This window comes from Tripterygium wilfordii, chromosome 17 (genome assembly GCF_013401445.1).
Source record: "Tripterygium wilfordii isolate XIE 37 chromosome 17, ASM1340144v1, whole genome shotgun sequence".
Classification (NCBI taxonomy): Eukaryota; Viridiplantae; Streptophyta; class Magnoliopsida; order Celastrales; family Celastraceae; genus Tripterygium; species Tripterygium wilfordii.
The window spans coordinates 11,749,665-11,767,843 of NC_052248.1; the positions used below are offsets into that span (position 1 = coordinate 11,749,665).

General features: G+C 39.1%; 1 non-coding gene across 1 annotated transcript; it reads right to left on the reverse strand.

Annotated features, from left to right (window-relative positions):
- Window positions 1-15,272: 15,272 nt before the first annotated feature.
- LOC119983230 lies at window positions 15,273-15,379 on the reverse strand. Its single transcript, XR_005464578.1, has one exon. It is a non-coding gene; the product is annotated as a small nucleolar RNA R71 (small nucleolar RNA).
- Window positions 15,380-18,179: the final 2,800 nt, after the last annotated feature.

Here is an 18,179-nt window from a genome sequence, read left to right on the forward strand (position 1 = left end):
TACCCTTGTATATAATATTATAACATAAAAAATAAGGACAAATTAATAAATTAAACTAATTTTCTTTCATTTCAATTTTTTTTATCTATCCAAACATGAGAGAGGGAAAATTATTATTCTTTCCCTTCTCTTCCCTCCCCTCCCCTTCTCTTCCCTTCCCTTCCTTTCCCCTCAAATTCCTCAATCCAAACACACTCTAAATAAATGATTGGTAAAACCAACTTTTATATCCTCAAAGTTACACGCGTTTCTCGTTTCTGTCCTTAAAATTTAAAATTTTGCTCCAAATATCTTTAATGTTACAAAAAGTCACTCAATTCTATCCAGACATGCCTTTTCCGACCGTACCCTCAACAGAAAATACCTACATGGCTATCGAATGACACTGTAGCTTACACGTGGCGAATGACATGACATTTTATTTAAAAACTAATTGCTTAAAATTATTTGATTTTACACCTGTAAAATAAAAAATAAAAAATCCACAAAATATCTCAAAGTGGTTCAGAATCCAGTTTAACAAGGTCAATTATATATTTGGGTTCGAATTGCTTATCCTTGGAGAATTGAAGTGGTTCAAGGACTTCAATAGATGTAGTGGAGGTGGATCTATGGGTTATGGTTGTTGTGGTTGTGATCGAACTGGGTCAACAACTTCAACCTGAGAGTCTTGAGCACAAATCCTCCTTGGTGTCGATCTGTTAAGCTCATCCTCAGGTGTCGATTCAAAAGAGGGGATAGAAACCTCAGACTCCAAATCCTCCTTGGTTTCCAAAGGGTGTGGGCTTTCGACCTCGTCGTCATGACGAGAGATGAAGAATCCCGATGGGAAATTCGACAAGGTGGGGAGGTTCAGGTCAAAGTCTCGGTGGCTGCTGTTGTGGCTTACACATGGTGGATCTATGGGTTATGGTTGTGGTGGTGGAGCTCAGCCTCAAGTGTTGATTCAAAGAGGGTATTGAATCCATGGTGAGAATAAGAATCTAATGAAGCCTTGAAAGGTTCGGGTTCTTGTTCTTCAACTCTTTCTGCTCTTACAATCTCCCTTAGATGAAGCAGATAGATTGAATTGAATGAATTTACTGCTGCAATCATCTTCAACCTCTGTGTTGGTTAATCTCCTCTCTTCCACCAAAGCATATGTGAGCATTTGGGGATTTTAATAAATTAGGATTTTTTTTTGCTAATTTGTATTTTTTTTAAGTTAAATGAGGTGGAAATATTTTATTTATGTGGCAATGCCAGCATGATACTCCGGTTGTCAAGTAAACAATTTCCGGCAAAAATTGATCGTAACAATAAAATCGGGACATAAATCCCTTGTCTTTTGGAAAATTAAGGATATTTTGAATAAATTTTAAACTTCAAGGATAGAAATGAGAAAAGCGTGTAACTTCAACGGTATAAAATATGATTTAGCCATAAGTGATTCAGAAACCATCATCGACAAAAAACTGAACAACATAATTGTATACTGGTTTAATCAGAAAAGGAAGAAACCAAAGCAGTAGAAAAACTTGAAATATAAAATTGCAGATCCATCACATCATATCTAAATATAAAAATTAATGAACTAAGACTTAATTCGAGAAGCCTTGCTGATATACAGTTAAAATTAGTCGTACAACGCTTATAAAAAAAAGAGAGTTCCACAATGATTGGTAATCCCAACCATGTGTGATTTATAAACGGCAAAATTGAACATTTCGTCCCTCAACTATACATCAGGTTTCAGTTTCGTCTCTAAACTATTTTTTTTCCTTATTTCATCCCTCAACTATGACTAAGTACCCCACCTGTCCCTAAATTTATTCCGGCACCTGTAAAATCTAATTTGGCACATGAGTTGGCATTACTTGTACATGTTGGTGTTTTGTGTTAGATGCCATATAGGAAAGGAGATACACGTGTGTCAAAGCTCAAAAGAAACAAATAACCCTAAATCCCTAAATCACCATATGCACACCAGCCGTTTACTCTCACATCTCTACATATCTCAAAGCTCATATGTCGATTTCTTCTTCTTTGCACAGAACTCGATCTTCTTTTTCTTCTTTCAGCACACGCGAAGCATAGTCCATCTCAACTACAACTTCCTTCGTTATTAAAAAGGTATGATTTCAAGTTTCATATGGGTTTTGATGCTTGTGTTCGTCCTACCACCGATTTACTTTCTCCTTTCAATTTCATTTCGTATAGGTTCCATTTTCGTATGGGGTAACTGGGGATTGTTGTATGGGTTCCAATTTGTAGGGATTTTGGAATTAATTCAAACTGTTTTTGTTGAAATTTTGGATTTTGTATTTTGACAATTTTTGGATTGTTTGTAGTTCTGTTTGGAATTAGTATGAATTTGAGGTAGTTATGTGTCACTCTATTGTGTGAATGAACTGTTTGAATCACTGTGAATGTACTGTGTCAATTTTTAATAGTCATATGTTCATGTATATCTCTGAATTGTTCTTGTAGGTATTGTGAAATGGTGAAGACACGGGTTGCAAGAAGAAAGTCTTCTAGTGTGTCACGTAGTGATGAGGTTGAGGTTGAGGTTGACATTGACAGTGAGGGGAGCACAGATTCTAATAGTGATGATAGCGTTATGAATGTCAGGTTCGATGACAGTGACGAGGACGATATGGACGATGACTTGTTCTTGCAATACACAGATGGTGTACTTGAGGGTGACCAAAGTGGGTGTCCATCGAATGAAGACTTATATTTGGGGCCAAACAATGATACAGTCTTTAGTGACGCAGAATATGAATCTGACTCGCTTCAAAGTTATGATGGTTCTACAGAAGAAGAGGATGAGGGGGTCCCTAAAGAAGCTCATCCTTTGTTCAAATCAGTCAAGCACATGGACTGATTCAAGTGGCATCCGGGAATTAGATTTCCATCCAGGGATATCTTTAAGGATGCAATCGCGACGTATGCAATACAAGGTGGATGGCAGCTAAAGTGGTTGAAGTTTGACATGTTAGAGCTAGGGTTGCTTGTGTTGATGGCTGCAAATTCTTGCTATTTTGTTCAAAGTTTCGATGGGTGGATACCTGGGAGCTGAAGACTGTTGTAGGTGAACATGCATGTGAGCGGACTAATGAAAATAAGATGTTGAACTCTAAATGGCTTGCTAATAGATTGGTGGACAAGATGAGAAGAAACTCAAAGATGAAGTTAGTAGAGATTATGCAAAAGGTTAGAGACAAATACACAATTGAAATCAACAAGACGGTGGCATCAAGAGTAAGGAAGAAAGCTTTGGAGATAGTACATGGCAATTATTAAGGAGTTTGTGCCTCAATGTTTCAAAAGAGAAGCGTATAATGAGTGTTATTCTTTCATCATATATCCAACTGAAGGTCCAGAGAGATGGCCCAAAACAGCACATGATGACATTCTACCACCTACATGTCAAAAGGCAATGGGCAGGCCAAAGAAAAAAAGAAGAAAAGAAGCTGGTGAATCATAGTTGGGGAAAACATCAAAGTTGGGAATAAAGATGAGGTGTAGTAAGTACGATGGTGATAAACATAATGTCAGGACTTGTCAAGCTGTAGTTCCAACTCTTGGTGAAGGGAGTGTCTCAACTACTACTGATGTTAGACCTATGTCTACTGCTGTTAGGGGTGTGAGGCCTACTGCTGCTGTGGCTGTTAGGGGTGTAAGGCCTACGGGGACTGCTGTTGTTAGGGGTAGGAGGCCTGTGGCTACTGATGTTAGGGGAAAGAGGCCTATGGCTGCATTTGTTGTTGGTGTTAGACCAATGGCTACATCTGTTGGGGGTGTTAGTGGTGTGAGGCCAAAAGCATCTTATGTTCTCATTGTTGGGGGTACTCAAAGACCACCATTTGTGCCAAAGTACCAAGAATTCAGACCTCAATTGCGGCCAACCAAATACTGTGGCCCAATGATGTACTCTGTACGAGATTCAACGACTGGATCTGTAACTGTTTTTGAAAGACCATGCATTACAGAACGAATGCTATCCTCCAATACACATCAGGTATAAACTATATTACTTCAATATTAACTTGGTTGTCCTTTTTTATAAATAAGTGCTTAATATGTTATACTACAGGGCACTGATCATGCATATGGAGGGTCGTCTTCAGGGTCTACAGCTGGGTTTGGCACGCAGGGGTCTGTGAACAAATGATGAAGATGATAGTGTGCGGGTAGCTGCTTGTTGGGGCTTGCTTTTGATGAACTATTGTTCTTTAATATTGTATTATGTTTTATGTTTGTTTGAGTTATTGGAGTAAGTATTACTTATTTTGGATGTTTGTTAAGCTACATTAGAATTATTTACTAAATCAGACTCTGTTTGAGATGTTTGAGCTTATGTGCTACCTTATTTTGTTCACTTACTTCATGTTTTTTTGGTTGTTTTAATACTTGTAGCATTTACCAAATTTCAAGGATAAAAAATAGCTTTTAACAAAGTTTAGGGACAAATAGTTGATTAATTTAATAGTTTAGGGACATATCGTTCACATTGGGAATAGTTTGCCACATCAGATTTTTCTGATTTGCCACCTAGGTGGCACGATGGACTTTTCTGATGGCTTTCTTAATTTAGGGACAGATGGGGTACTTAGTCATAGTTGAGGGACGAAATAAGGGAAAAAAAATAGTTTAGGGACGAAATTGAAACTTGATGTATAGTTGAGGGACTAAATGTTCAATTTTGCCATTTATAAACCCAAGCTCGCCCATTAATAAATAATTAGGCATTTTCTTCAACTTAAGTGAGTTGGGCTTGACTCATTTACTGGGCCTAGAAGGAACAAAGTCGTGCTCAGTAAATCCAAAACGGACAATATAATTGGTTATATGAGGGGTGTGGATTTCTAACATATACGGCGTAGATCCGGATGATTGATTAGCGAACTGCTAGTGATCACCATGTCAAAGTCAAAAAAATAAATTTGTTTAGGTGTTTAAAATAGATTATTGTTGAAGATGAGAAATAAAAACATGTTTTAGGTAACATATTTGTCGTTTAATTATTGTTCCACATAACATTTCTGGTTTTCAGTCGATCTTATAATTTGCAGTGCACATGAAACAAAACCTAGTTGTCCTCGTGGTTCAATGGCAACATAGTCCAAATTAGTCGTCGACAATTAGGTAGCCATAAAAAATATTATAAGATTAATCTGCAAAAACTAATATATATATATATATATAACCATAGGGGAAAACGGTGAAAGCTGTGGCTTTCAGGTTTGTCATCAAGTTAGCAAAAGTCAACTCAACATTTTTATTCTACAAGGAGATACTTTAGAGATAGTCCAAACAATTAACTGACGAGAGTCGTTCCCAGTTGTGGAGTTTGAATTATCGACAGACTGAGAAATGACGATCTAACTAAGCACATTGTATGTGTCTTTATTGGGATTATGCTTTGGGTATAATACTCCCGAGTGACCACCTATCACTAAATCATGAAAGTGACTCATGATTTTGCTCCTCAAAACATCATCATCAGGTATTAATACGCGGTCTTTATAATAGAGCAATCCTTCTTTTTCTTCATAATCTAAAAACCTATCGGATTGTTGCATAATCTGCTGTCTAATGTTGGCACACATGGGACAGCTTTTAGTACTCTCACGTAATTCCTGCCATAATTCCCAAGTTGGCCCAGAAATTGCCCATAGCATGGATCCATCTTCCCTCCTTGATAATGCATCTGCCACCAAATTCTCCTTACCCGGTTGGTAAATAATTTCAAACTCAAACCCCAAAAGTTTGGCCACGAACTTTTGTTGCTCCGGGGTTATTATACGCTGACCCAACAAATGTTTCAATGGTTGCTGGTCTGTAATTATCAGAAATTTCTTACCCGAAAGATAAGGCCTCCAAAGCCTTACTGCTTCTACCACGGCAAGCATCTCCTTGGCGTAGACCGACCATCCTTTTTTCTTGGGTCCCAAGGCCTTGCTAAGATATGCTATTGGACGTCCTTGCTGAGCTAAGACGACCCCAATTCCGACATAACTAGCATCCGTATGCACCTCAAATGTATCATTGAAGTTTGGCATAGCAAGAACCGGAGTAGTTGACATTGCTTTTTTTAATTGATCGAATGCTTGCTCTCTTTCGCTGGTCCATGTAAATCCACCCTTCTTAAGCATGTCAGTAAGAGGCTTAGCTATGGTTCCATAATGTTCGACAAATTTCCGGTAATAACCAGTTAACCCAAGAAAGCCCCGAAGTGCTGAAACAGTTTTAGGCTTTGGCCAAGACTGCATGGCTTCTATTTTTTTTTGTCAACTTGCACTCCAAGCTGAGAAATTACATGCCCCAGATATTCAACTTCCTTCTGAGCAAACAAACACTTTGATGGTTTGATATAAAACCTATAACGTGCTAGAATTCCAAACAATATACGAAGATGGCTCATGTGATCATCCCAAGATTTGGAGTAAATTAAGATGTCATAAAAAAATACGAGTATAAATTTCCTCAAATGCGAACTAAAAATTGAATTCATCGTGAATTGAAATGTAGATGGGGCATTACAAAGTCCGAAAGGCATTACCAGATACTCGTAGTGGCCATGGTGAGTTCGGAAAGCAGTTTTCTGAATGTCTGGTTCATGAATCCGAATTTGGTGATACCCCGCTTGAAGGTCCAATTTAGAGAAAAATTGGGCACCTCCTAGCTCATCTAGCATATCGTCAATTGTAGGTATAGAAAACCAATCCTTAACCGTTGCCTCGTTGAGTGCCCGATAGTCGTTACAAAACCTCCAAGTGCCATCCTTCTTTTTTACCAATAACACTGGAGATGAAAAAGGGTTGTTACTTGGTCTAATAAACCCGTTCGTAAGCATAGCAGATACTTGTTTCTCGATCTCATTTTTTTTTGAAAATGAGCATACCTATAGGGAGCGACATTGACTGGTTTTGTCTCATCCTTAAGAATGATTTTGTGGTCAAACTCTCTCTTGGGAGGAAGATTGTCCGGCTCTTTCAATACTTCAGCAAATTCCTCTAATAATAATCTGACATCCACATGTACTTGTACTTCATCTATATCTTGCTCAGCCAATAACATGCACAGTTCGTGGATGGTAAACAACTATGCTCCTCCCTTCCATACCCGGTCAATACAGTTGGCTTGAATTGATTTTGTAATCCCTGAATTCGGTAGTGCCAACTTGACCCAATTACCACACCACACAAACTCCATTGTCATCTTCTCATAATCCAAAATTACTCTACCCAATCCGATCAACCACTGCATACCTAACACAACGTCTAATCCAACCAACATCAACGTAAATAAATCAACATATAATTGTATACCTTGCACCTTGATTGGTACCTTGTTACAAACTACCTGGCATGATAACTTATCTCCATTAGCAACGCGAACTTCGAAAGGTTCTATGGCCTTGAATGTCAGGTTTAATTTCTTTGCAATGCTTTGGCTTATAAGATTATGAGACGATCCGCTGTCAATGAGAACTACCACTGGTCGATTTTGTATGTGGCCTTGCAGACGCATCGTCCGTGTCCCCTTTAATCCAGCAAGTGCATGTAAGGAAATAGTGGGATCCTGAGGCTTCTTTTCATCCTCCCTATCACTCTTTTCGTCTTTAACCTGTACGTCTTCATCAGAATTGCAAGGTTCAATAAGGAAAATTTGTGATACTATGCACTTATGCCCAGGCACAATTCTCCCATTACAATTGAAGCATAAGCCTTTTTCTCGACGCTTTTGGATCTCCTCCCAAGATAATTTCTTTACCCCCGGGGGTATAGTCCTAGACGGAGTTCCTGCTGGTTTGGACACCGCTCCTTCGGTAAGTGGTGGACTCAGCCGTTTGAAGTCAATTTTGCTACCCTTCTTAACATCTGCTAGATGGTCATCCTCAGTTCGTGCTACTTCGAAAGCTTTCTTTATTGTGCGTGGTCTGCGAGCTCACACTTCTTTAGCCAAGTTGTTCTTCAATCCTCCAATAAAAGTTCCAACCAATGCATTCTCGGGCCAACCATGAACAAGATTGGCTTTCATCTCGAAGTCCTTCAGAAAGTCGCATAATTCACCAGTTTGTTTAACCCTTGACAATTCTTCATCATGATCAATGTATCCCATTGGTCCAAATCTGGCTAGGATTTCTTTCTCGAAGTTCTTCCATCGTATCTGCTTTTTCTTCTTAAGATATACACGTTCAATCCATTGCCACCATAAATTAGCTTCACCTTCTAAATAAAAGGCTGCATAATCAACCCACTCTCGTTTAGGAACCTCTTGATATTTGAAAAATTGTTGAGCGCGGCTAAGCCATGAGACCGATTCCTCCCCCTTAAAGGTTGGAAAAACCATTCGAGGTTTTCGTGTATCTGTGGATCTTGCCTTGCCTCTGGTGACTTCTTCTTCATCAAAAGACGATTGTTCAGAGGATTCTATGTCGGATCCCGAGCTATTGTTGTCGTTGATGGATGCGCAATCAGAAGAAGCTTCTTTACTACTCCGATGCCTCCTCTTGCTTTGGCTCTTAACAAGCAATTCTTTCAATTCAATCAATTGTTGCTGAACCTTTTGATTGCTTAATTGGACTGCCTGTACGTTGGCTTCCAAGGTTTCAAAGCGTTCCTTGTTAGAACCCATTACGAATTCTCTCAATGAAAGCACCAATGATGAAAACCTTGAAACACCGAAATAATTCTTTGCCTAATCTTGCGAAAAGACAGAGAAGACTGAGACGAATCTCGAGAATTTTCTTATTAATTTTCTGAATACCAAAACATGAACGATTGCAAGCTTATATGGCTCACAAGACCCAAACATAATCGAACTAGGACTCCTACTATTATGGAACGTAAATCAACACTCGTAGACTCATATCTTTAATAAATAAGAATATTAACTAAAGTAGTAATATATTTCCTGATAATAATAGCTTCCTTCAACTGCTGCTTTCTTGCACTCCAAGGCAGTTCATGTCCGCTTCATCTGGGCTCACAGAGGCCTGGCCCATCTTAATCTTATGTCGACGAGCCCAGTTGTAAGCGTTCTTTAGTCTACGGCCTTGATCTTCATCACCATAGCAGCACACCCTCCACTGCCTACGGAATAAATTCCACATAAATTTGACTAGCCATTTGCCATCTCATACCGCATGCAATCAGCTATGAACCACACAAACTGCACAAAAGTCTCCACCCAAACTCCCAATTCCCTCAACTTTGATGTACTTCCCATAAATTCACATAGATGCAACATCAATCAGTTCATAGCACAGATGCCGCAGCCAACCTTGGACATCTTCCAACACCCGTCTAAATCCTAAACCATAAACATTAAAATGTAAACCTTAAATCCTAAACACTAATTCCTGAACTCTAATTTTACATTTTCAAATAAAAATAATGATTTAACATGATTTTTGGGAGGGAATTGGAGACAATAATTATTAGAGCCCCCTATCCCGTATAAAAGATGGTGGCTTAATCAATTATAACTGATGGTTGTCATACTCTTGAGCCTTTTTTTTGAAACGGATGAAGAGAGATTTGAATTGTGGTCACCAGGGTGATACACAACATCCTTACCACTCCAATTAATTGCTCAGGTCTATCGTACTCTTAAGCATTTGTGCCTGAGTGAGTGCAATGAAACATTTGTGCTTCTCTCTCAATTTTTGTAGGATGAGCATTATTTGCATCCCATTTTTTACTAAGTACATCCCATTAACCCTTTAAAAACACACTAGAGTGGGGTGTATTTAGCAAAAAATGAGGTGCAAATAATGTTCATTTTTTTGTAGGTCACCTTTACATTAGTGAAGTAAAACGAGAAGCCTTGTTGATATACGACGTAGATCGATCCGGATGATTGATTAGCTAACCGTAACCAATCAAATGTCAAAAGTCCAAAAATAAGATTTGTTTAGGTGTTTAAAATAGATTATTGTTGAAAATGAGAAATAAGAAACATGTTTTGGGTAACATATTTGCCGTTTATTTATGGTTCCATATAACATTTTTGGTTTTCGGTCGATCTTATAATTTGCAGTACACATGAAACAAAACCTAGTTGTCCTCGTGGTTCTAATGGCAACATAGTCCAAATTAGTTGCCAACAATGAGCCAGGAAACTCATATGTAACTATAGGGGCAACGGTGGAGGATCAGACTTTTTAGGTTTGGCATTAGGTTAGCACAAGACTTTGGTCTCAACAAATTTATTCTGGACGGAGATGCTTTAGATATTATAGTCCAAGCAGTTAACAGACAAGATTCATTCCCAGTTGTCGAGTTTGGATTGCTGAGTACGAAACACACCAAGAAATGACAATAAACTAGCTAATGTTTTGACCTCTCTTGGTGTGAATTTGAGCCATGAGTATCTTGTTCATTTGGAGGAGGTTCCATCCTTCATCAACTCTCTTTATTTGACAGAATGTAACCCTTTTAAGTCGATGAAGTTTTCTTAAAAAAAAAAATAACACAGGGGGCAACTATGCCCTTTGTTTTTCATTAATTGGAATATGTTTTGTGTTATCGCCCAGGATTATAATATTCAAAATTGTTAGAGAACACTCGGTATTATCCACAACTTCAGCATTATCTCCAGTGGAACTACCTCCAACAAACACATCATAATTATCTTGTAACCTATGTTTCATTTATCTAGCTTTCAGTTTCAAAAACATAGCTATCTGTTTGTTGTAATTAGTTATACTTCATGTGTACATGCTCTTATATATACACTGATGTAAACGACGGATATATACAATAGAGAATTATTTTCCTCCTTTCACGTTTTTATGGTATCGAAGCATTGACTCTTACGAGCTCGATCTTCCGTTTCTTTCTTAATTTATCAATGGCCACCAACACTGCTACCACCAACCCTCCCCCTGTCACCACCGATTCTTCTGCTAGTAATCCTTCATCTACTGCCATTGTCCCTTCCAATGCTTCACAAAATCTGATCACTATCAATGCTGCCACCCAACTACCTCTTAAGCTCACTTCTCTCAACTATTTTTCTTGGAAGGCTCAATTCACAGCCTTATTTTTTGACTTGGATCTTCTCGGTTACCTTGATGGTACTTTTTCGTGCCCTTCACAATCAATTGATAGCAATGGTAAATCAGTTCCCAATCCGGATTATCTGTTATGGTGCCGTAAAGATCATCTCATTCTTCATGCCATCCTTGCATCCTTAAGTGAATCCGTTATTCCTCTGGTCTCATCTGCCACTTATAGCAAAGAAGCATGGACTCGTCTTTCACGTCTCTATGCTAAACGTTCCAACACACATATCATACATTTGAAGGACAAACTTTCCATGATTACTCGTGGCACATCAAATGTTGCTGATTTTTCAATCTCCATCAAGAAAATTGCTGATGAATTAACTGCACTTGGAGCTCCTCCCTCAGATGCCGATCTTCTTCTCTATAGTACTCGCGATCTCGGACCCGCCTATAAGGAACTAGTTGCAGCTTTATGAACTAGGGATTCAGTGGTACCATTTGAAGAATTGTTTGACAAGATCATTGACCATGAGACTTTCCTCATTCATAATGAAACCACACCTGTACCTCCACCCACCGCCAATCTAACCAAATCATCCAGACCTCCATATCGCTCCTCCCCTTCTCCATCTCGTTCCCCTGGCTTGCTGCCAACTCCATCATTCCCACATAAGCCTTCTCACAATCCTGCCACAGCCGCTGTTTGTCAATTCTGTGACAAGCGAGGTCATGAAGCCAAGAAATGCTTCAAACTATTTCCACACCTACGGCCTCACCGTCCCTCTGCTAATCATATTTCCACTGCTTCTCATGCTCAACATCCCTGGATAATGGATTCCGGTGCTTCACACCATGTCACATCTCAACTGTCTGACATGTCTCTTCAGTATCCTTATGAGGGCCCTGATGATATTGTCATTGGTGATGGCTCAGGTTTGCCAATTACCCATACTGGTTTAGTAAATCTCTCATCTTCTTTTAACTTGTCTAATGTTTTATTTGTTCCATCTATTAAACAAAATCTTATTTCTGTCTCAAAATTTTGCCGCACTAACCAAGTCTCTGTTGAATTCTTTCCTTCTTATTTTCTTGTTAAGGATTTATGCACCGGGACACCTCTACTTCGTTGAAGGAATCAGAATGATCTCTATGAATGGCCAACTGCAGTTTGTGCAAATAAAAGCTCCGCCGTGGCTCTCTTGACCGGCTTGACTGTTAAAGCCTCTCCGACTGTTTGGCATGGGCGGCTAGGACACCCTTCTTTACGTATTTTTCAATCTCTTATTAATTCTGGTCTAGTGTTACTTTCATCTAATTTTTCTTCGAATTTTCATTGTCATTCGTGTTTATGTAATAAAAGCCATCGTCTTCCGTTTGGTGACTCGACCTTGGAAAGTCATGCTCCTCTTGATTTGATTTACATTGATGTTTGGGGACCCTCTCCGGTTCAATCTTTTGATGGATTTAATTATTATGTCATATTTGTTGACCATTTCACTAAATATGTTTGGTTTTATCCCTTGCATATAAAATCCGATGTGTTCTCCATTTTTCGACAATATAAGGCAGTGGTTAAAAATTTCTTTAATCGATCTATAAAATCTGTCTATTCCGAGGGGGGTGGGGAGTATATCGCCCTCAAAGATTTTCTTAGTACTATGGGCATTCAACATCTCAAAACACCACCACATACTCCCCAACATAATGGCACTGTCGAACGACGTCATCGTCATATTGTTGATACTGGTCTCACACTTCTTCACCAAGCATCAATCCCTCTCAAATATTGGTCTTCCGCTTTTCAAACCGCTGTTTATTTGATAAATCGGTTGCCTACTCCAATTCTCGACTCTCTTTCTCCTTATGAAAAACTTTTCCATCGAAAACCAAATTATAATAAACTCAAAGTTTTTGGCTGTTTGTGTTTTCCATGGCTCAAACCATACAATTCTCACAAACTTGAACCAAAATCCTCCTCATGTATATTTCTTGGTTATTCTCTTAATCAGAGTGCCTATTTTTGCATGGACATTAAGTCTAACAAAATTTATACCTCCCGTCATGTTAGATTTATTGAGAATGAATTTCCATTGTCCAAATCATCACTGAATAATTTCACCTCTTACGTACCGTGACTGGATACCCTATTTCTTCTACAACTATTCCATCTACTACTGATCTTGCAAGTACTTCGACCATGCCTACTATAGAGGTACAGTCACCGATCAGTGATTTCACGGCTACTCTATTGCATGCTCAGTGATATGCCAATTATATTCATATAATTGTGCATCCTTTTACATGAAATCTTGCATTGTTTAAGAGTTAATTCGAATTATATGCTGCTTAAAGAATGTTATTTGCACATTTCAGGTTCCGGAGCATAAATGGAAGAAAAGCAGCTTAATGGATAGGAATGAGCAAGAAATTGGACCCGGAGGGAAAAAACCGATCGATCGGCCCAAATATCCGATCGATCGGATGCTGATTTAGCTGAATTGGACAGTGGAAAATTCCGATCGATCGGCCAGAGTAGTCTCGCGAATTTTTAGGCCTTTAATTGTCCGAAATTAACCTAAAGTCAAGGAAGACCAACTCAAAACGACATAATCCTGTGAGATAAACGACTCTGGGTCGTGGGGAGTATAAAAGGAATAAGTTGCTAGGTTTTGAGTTGTTGGAACTTTGGAGAAATTCTCTCAAGCTTGGACGGCAGCCTTGGGAGCTCAAGCTGGATTTTCAGGGGTTTCATCTAATTTCTTCTCATTTCTTGTATTAAATGACTGCTAGTATGGATTCTAAGTTGTATTTCGTGATTATGAGGAACTAATCCTCTAACTAGGGGTCCTAATGGAACCCCTCTTTGAATGTTGAATGAACTTGATTTTTAGTCTTTAATCTCTCTTATTGTTGTTGATTTTCTATGGATACACTTATTGCTTTCAAATGCTTGATCACCATTTGAATGATTTTTAGCTTGAGTTGAGTCCGGAAGGATAGGCCTAAGGTTGCAAGAATCCATAGAAAACATAAGTTGAATGAACCATAGAAATATAGGTTTATGACTTATGCAATTGTTAAGTGATTTCCATTGATCTTAATGGGTTTACAATGTACTAATCCGAGTGTTAGGAATAACCCAGATTTATATTGAAAACACATTCGATGTATCTAGGAATAGAACATTGAATAGAGTGGGAAATTGATTGTCAACAACTAATTTGAGAATTGAGAGTTAAAGAATCAATGGAGTTCAATTGGATGAGAGGTGGTGAAATTAGGAACCCTAGTGTTTAACTTTCTTGGAAATCAAATTGTCGTTTGTTGTTAGTTAATTGTTCAATTTGTTACTTACTTAGTGATTTTGCAGTTGCTTGTTAGCTTTGAATGACCACAATCACAATTCGCATTGCCAATTAGTGTAATAATTGTTTGAATTGACTTTGAATTTGAATTTGCCAAAATATCCTCGTGGGAACGATACTCTACTCATTCTTTATTACTTGTGCGACTTGTCCGCTTGCGAATAATTTCACAACAAGTTTTTGGCGCCGTTGCCGGGGATTGAGGCAAATTTTTATTTTTGTGTCAATTTAGGAAATTTTTGTGCTAATTCGGTTTTTAATTTTCTGCAGAAATTCTTTCCTCTTGTATGAGCTTGGGAACACGTTCTTCTAATCCAGAATTAATTGCTATTGATTTGGAGATTGAAAGGACTCTTCACAATCTTAGACGAGAGCTTATTAATAATCAAATGGAAGGCTTTGGGGACAATCAAGGAAGGGGAAATCTTGGTGATCTTGGTGGAGCTGTAAATGTGAATGGTGGCAATGGTAATGGTGGAGGTGTTAATGTAAGACATGGTGATGATGAGGTTGAAGGTCCTCCTAGGCAATTTGATCCTCGCTCTCTCGAGGATTGTGCTAGGCCTACTTGGGACACAAATCCTTCAAGCATCCGCTATCCCCCTATCAATGCTACTAATTTTGAGATCAAGCCGGCTATCATCAACATTATCTCTCATTCAGTGGTTTTCTATGGTCTTCCTAATGAAGAGCCCAACATTCATCTTCGCTCTTTTTTGCATGTGTGCACTACTTTTGGGATTAACGGAGCTTCTAAGGATGCTATCTTGTTGAGGTTATTCGCATTTTCTTTGAGGGACAAGGCTAAGGGATGGTTGATGTCATTGCCTCCCAACTCTATCACCACTTGGGATGAGATGGCGGAGCAATTCTTGACGAAATTCTTTCCTCCAAGCAAGGCGGTGCTAATTAGGGCGGATATCATGTCTTTTGCCCAAAAGGATTTTGAATCATTTTATGAGGCTTGGGAACGCTTTAAAGGAATTATTCGAAGTTGCCCAAATCATGGCCTCCCGGAATGGGTAGTGTACCAAGCTTTTTATAATGGGTTGAGCATGCATACTAAGGAGACTATTAATGCAGCTGGGGGAGGTTCATTCATGACCAAGAATCAAGAGGAGGCTAGAGAATTACTGGAAAAAGTGGCCAAAACCACTAACTCTTGGTCTTCGGAGAGGGGGAATCCAAAGCAAGGAGGAAGTTTTAGAGATGATGAAGTTATGTCTACCTTGGCTATAATGGCAAAGAAGATTGAGGCATTGACACTAAATCAAGCTCAAGGAGTACATGCTATGCAAAGCACACCTTCTCATATGTCTTGTGATTATTGTTGTAGTACTAACCATCAAACCGGAGAATGCTTGATCACTAATGCATCTTCGTCTCAAGGTGAGCAAGTTAATGCTATTGGAGGTGGATATTACAGTCGGCCCCGAAATGATCCATACTCAAACTTCTATAATCCGGGGTTTCGGAATCATCCAAACTTCTCTTGGAGCAACAATAAAAATGTGCAAAACCCCCCCTCAACAAATTCAGCCACAAGAGAAAAGGAGGGATATCGATGAAATGTTTGCTAAAATGGCCGGAAGTATGGAGGCATTAGCCAACAACACCAACAATTTCATTAGCAAGACTGATTCTGCATTACAAACTCAAGCATCAATGATTCAGAATCAAGGGGCATCCATTAGAAATCTTGAAATACAAGTGGGGCAGCTAGCTAATGCTCTATCATCAAGAGAAAAAGGGGAACTCCCTAGCCAAACGGAAGTGAATCCAAAAGGTAAAGATCATTGTTATGCTATCACCTTACGGAATGGGAATCTAGTAAAAACTGCTGCTGATCTCGATGCTGAAAAAGCGGAAAAATTGAAAGATGCAGAATTGCAGAAAAATGCAGTTGAGGAAGAACAGAGTCCAAATCCGATCGATCGGACCTCATACCCGATCGATCGGAGCTCTGAAGTTGAAAATGAGACAGGAGAAAAATCCGATCGATCGGCCACAATTCCGATCGATCGGACCACTGCAGACCAAAATGAAAGTGTTGAAAATATCCAGAAAAGCAAGGATGTGCAGTCCCGGTATGCAGTTGAATTGGATTGGCCTGATAGTTCATTGCCAGCACCTCCAGTTAAAGCATATGTACCTCCAATTCCTTTTCCACAAAGGTTGAAAAACACCAAGACGGATTCTCAATTCTCAAAGTTTCTTGATGTGTTCAAGAAATTGCAGATAAACATACCTTTTGCCGAAGCTTTGGAGCAGATGCCCAGCTATGCCAAGTTTATGAAGGAGATTCTTTCTAAGAAGCGGAGGTTGAAGGATTATGAGAGTGTCCAGTTGACAGAGGAGTGTAGTGCAATAGTGCAGCAAAAGCTTCCAATTAAGAAGAAAGATCCAGGAAGTTTCACTATTCCTTACACTATTGGCAGTACAGTGATTGAAAGGGCATTATGTGATTTGGGAGCTAGTATCAATTTAATGCCACTATCGATAGCCAAGCTCATTGGCTTGCATGAAATCAGCCCCACTACAATGTCTCTTATCATGGCGGATCGATCTATTAAACATCCTCGGGGTATCATTGAGGATGTTCTTGTCAAAGTAGACAAATTGGTTTTTCCTGTGGATTTTGTAATTCTTGATATGGAGGAAGATTCTAATACTCCAATTATTTTGGGGAGACCTTTCTTACGTACGGGGAGGACTCTTATTGATGTGGAACAAGGTACTTTGGTATTGAGAATTGCGGATGAAGAAGTCACGTTCAAAGTGTTTGACACTACCAAGTACCCGAATGACGAGGAATCTTGTCTTTACATAGACTTGGTGGACCATATTTTGGCTCATACTTATTCCATAAATTCTTGCCAAGACCCTCTTGAGTCTTGTTTGGTGAATAGAGATGCTCTCGAATATGGTGATGATGAAATGGTGGAGTTTATGAATTGGTTAGAATCGATGCAAGAGGCTAAACCAAGAAGATTCCAGCGATTTGAACCGCTTGGTGTCTTGTCTTCAAGGCCACAACCAAGTATCATAGAAGCTCCAACACTCACTTTGAAACCTCTTCCGTCTCATCTTCGGTATGCTTACTTGGGGAATTCTACTACCTTGCCGGTTATTATCTCTTCGAAGTTGAATACGGAAGAAGAGGACAAACTTTTAAGAGTATTGAGGGAGCACAAAATGGCTTTGGGGTGGACAATAGCAGATATTCGAGGAATCAGCCCCACTATGTGTATGCATCGTATTCTAATGGAGGAGGATTACAAGTCTTCGGTGGAACATCAACGCCGACTAAATCCCAATATGAAAGATGTAGTAAAAGCTGAAATTTTAAAACTTCTTGATGCAGGAATTATTTACCCTATTTCAGATAGTTCTTGGGTAAGTCCGGTGCAAGTAGTTCCCAAAAAGGGTGGAATCACAGTGGTGAAGAATGAGAAGAATGAATTGATTCCCACCCGGACTACGACCGGTTGGCGAGTTTGCATTGATTATAGGAAGCTCAACAATGCCACTAGGAAGGATCACTTTCCTTTACCCTTTATTGATCAAATGCTCGAGAGGCTTTCGGGATATTCTTATTATTGCTTCTTGGATGGTTATTCGGGGTACAATCAAATCCCCATTGCTTGGAAGCCTATACCACTCTCAAGGAAAGGCTTACTACAGCCCCTATTATTACTTCTCCGGATTGGAACATTCCATTTGAGCTCATGTGTGATGCTAGTGACTACGCTATGGAAGCGGTTCTCGGTCAAAGGAAGAATAAAATTCTGTATGTTATTTACTATGCTAGC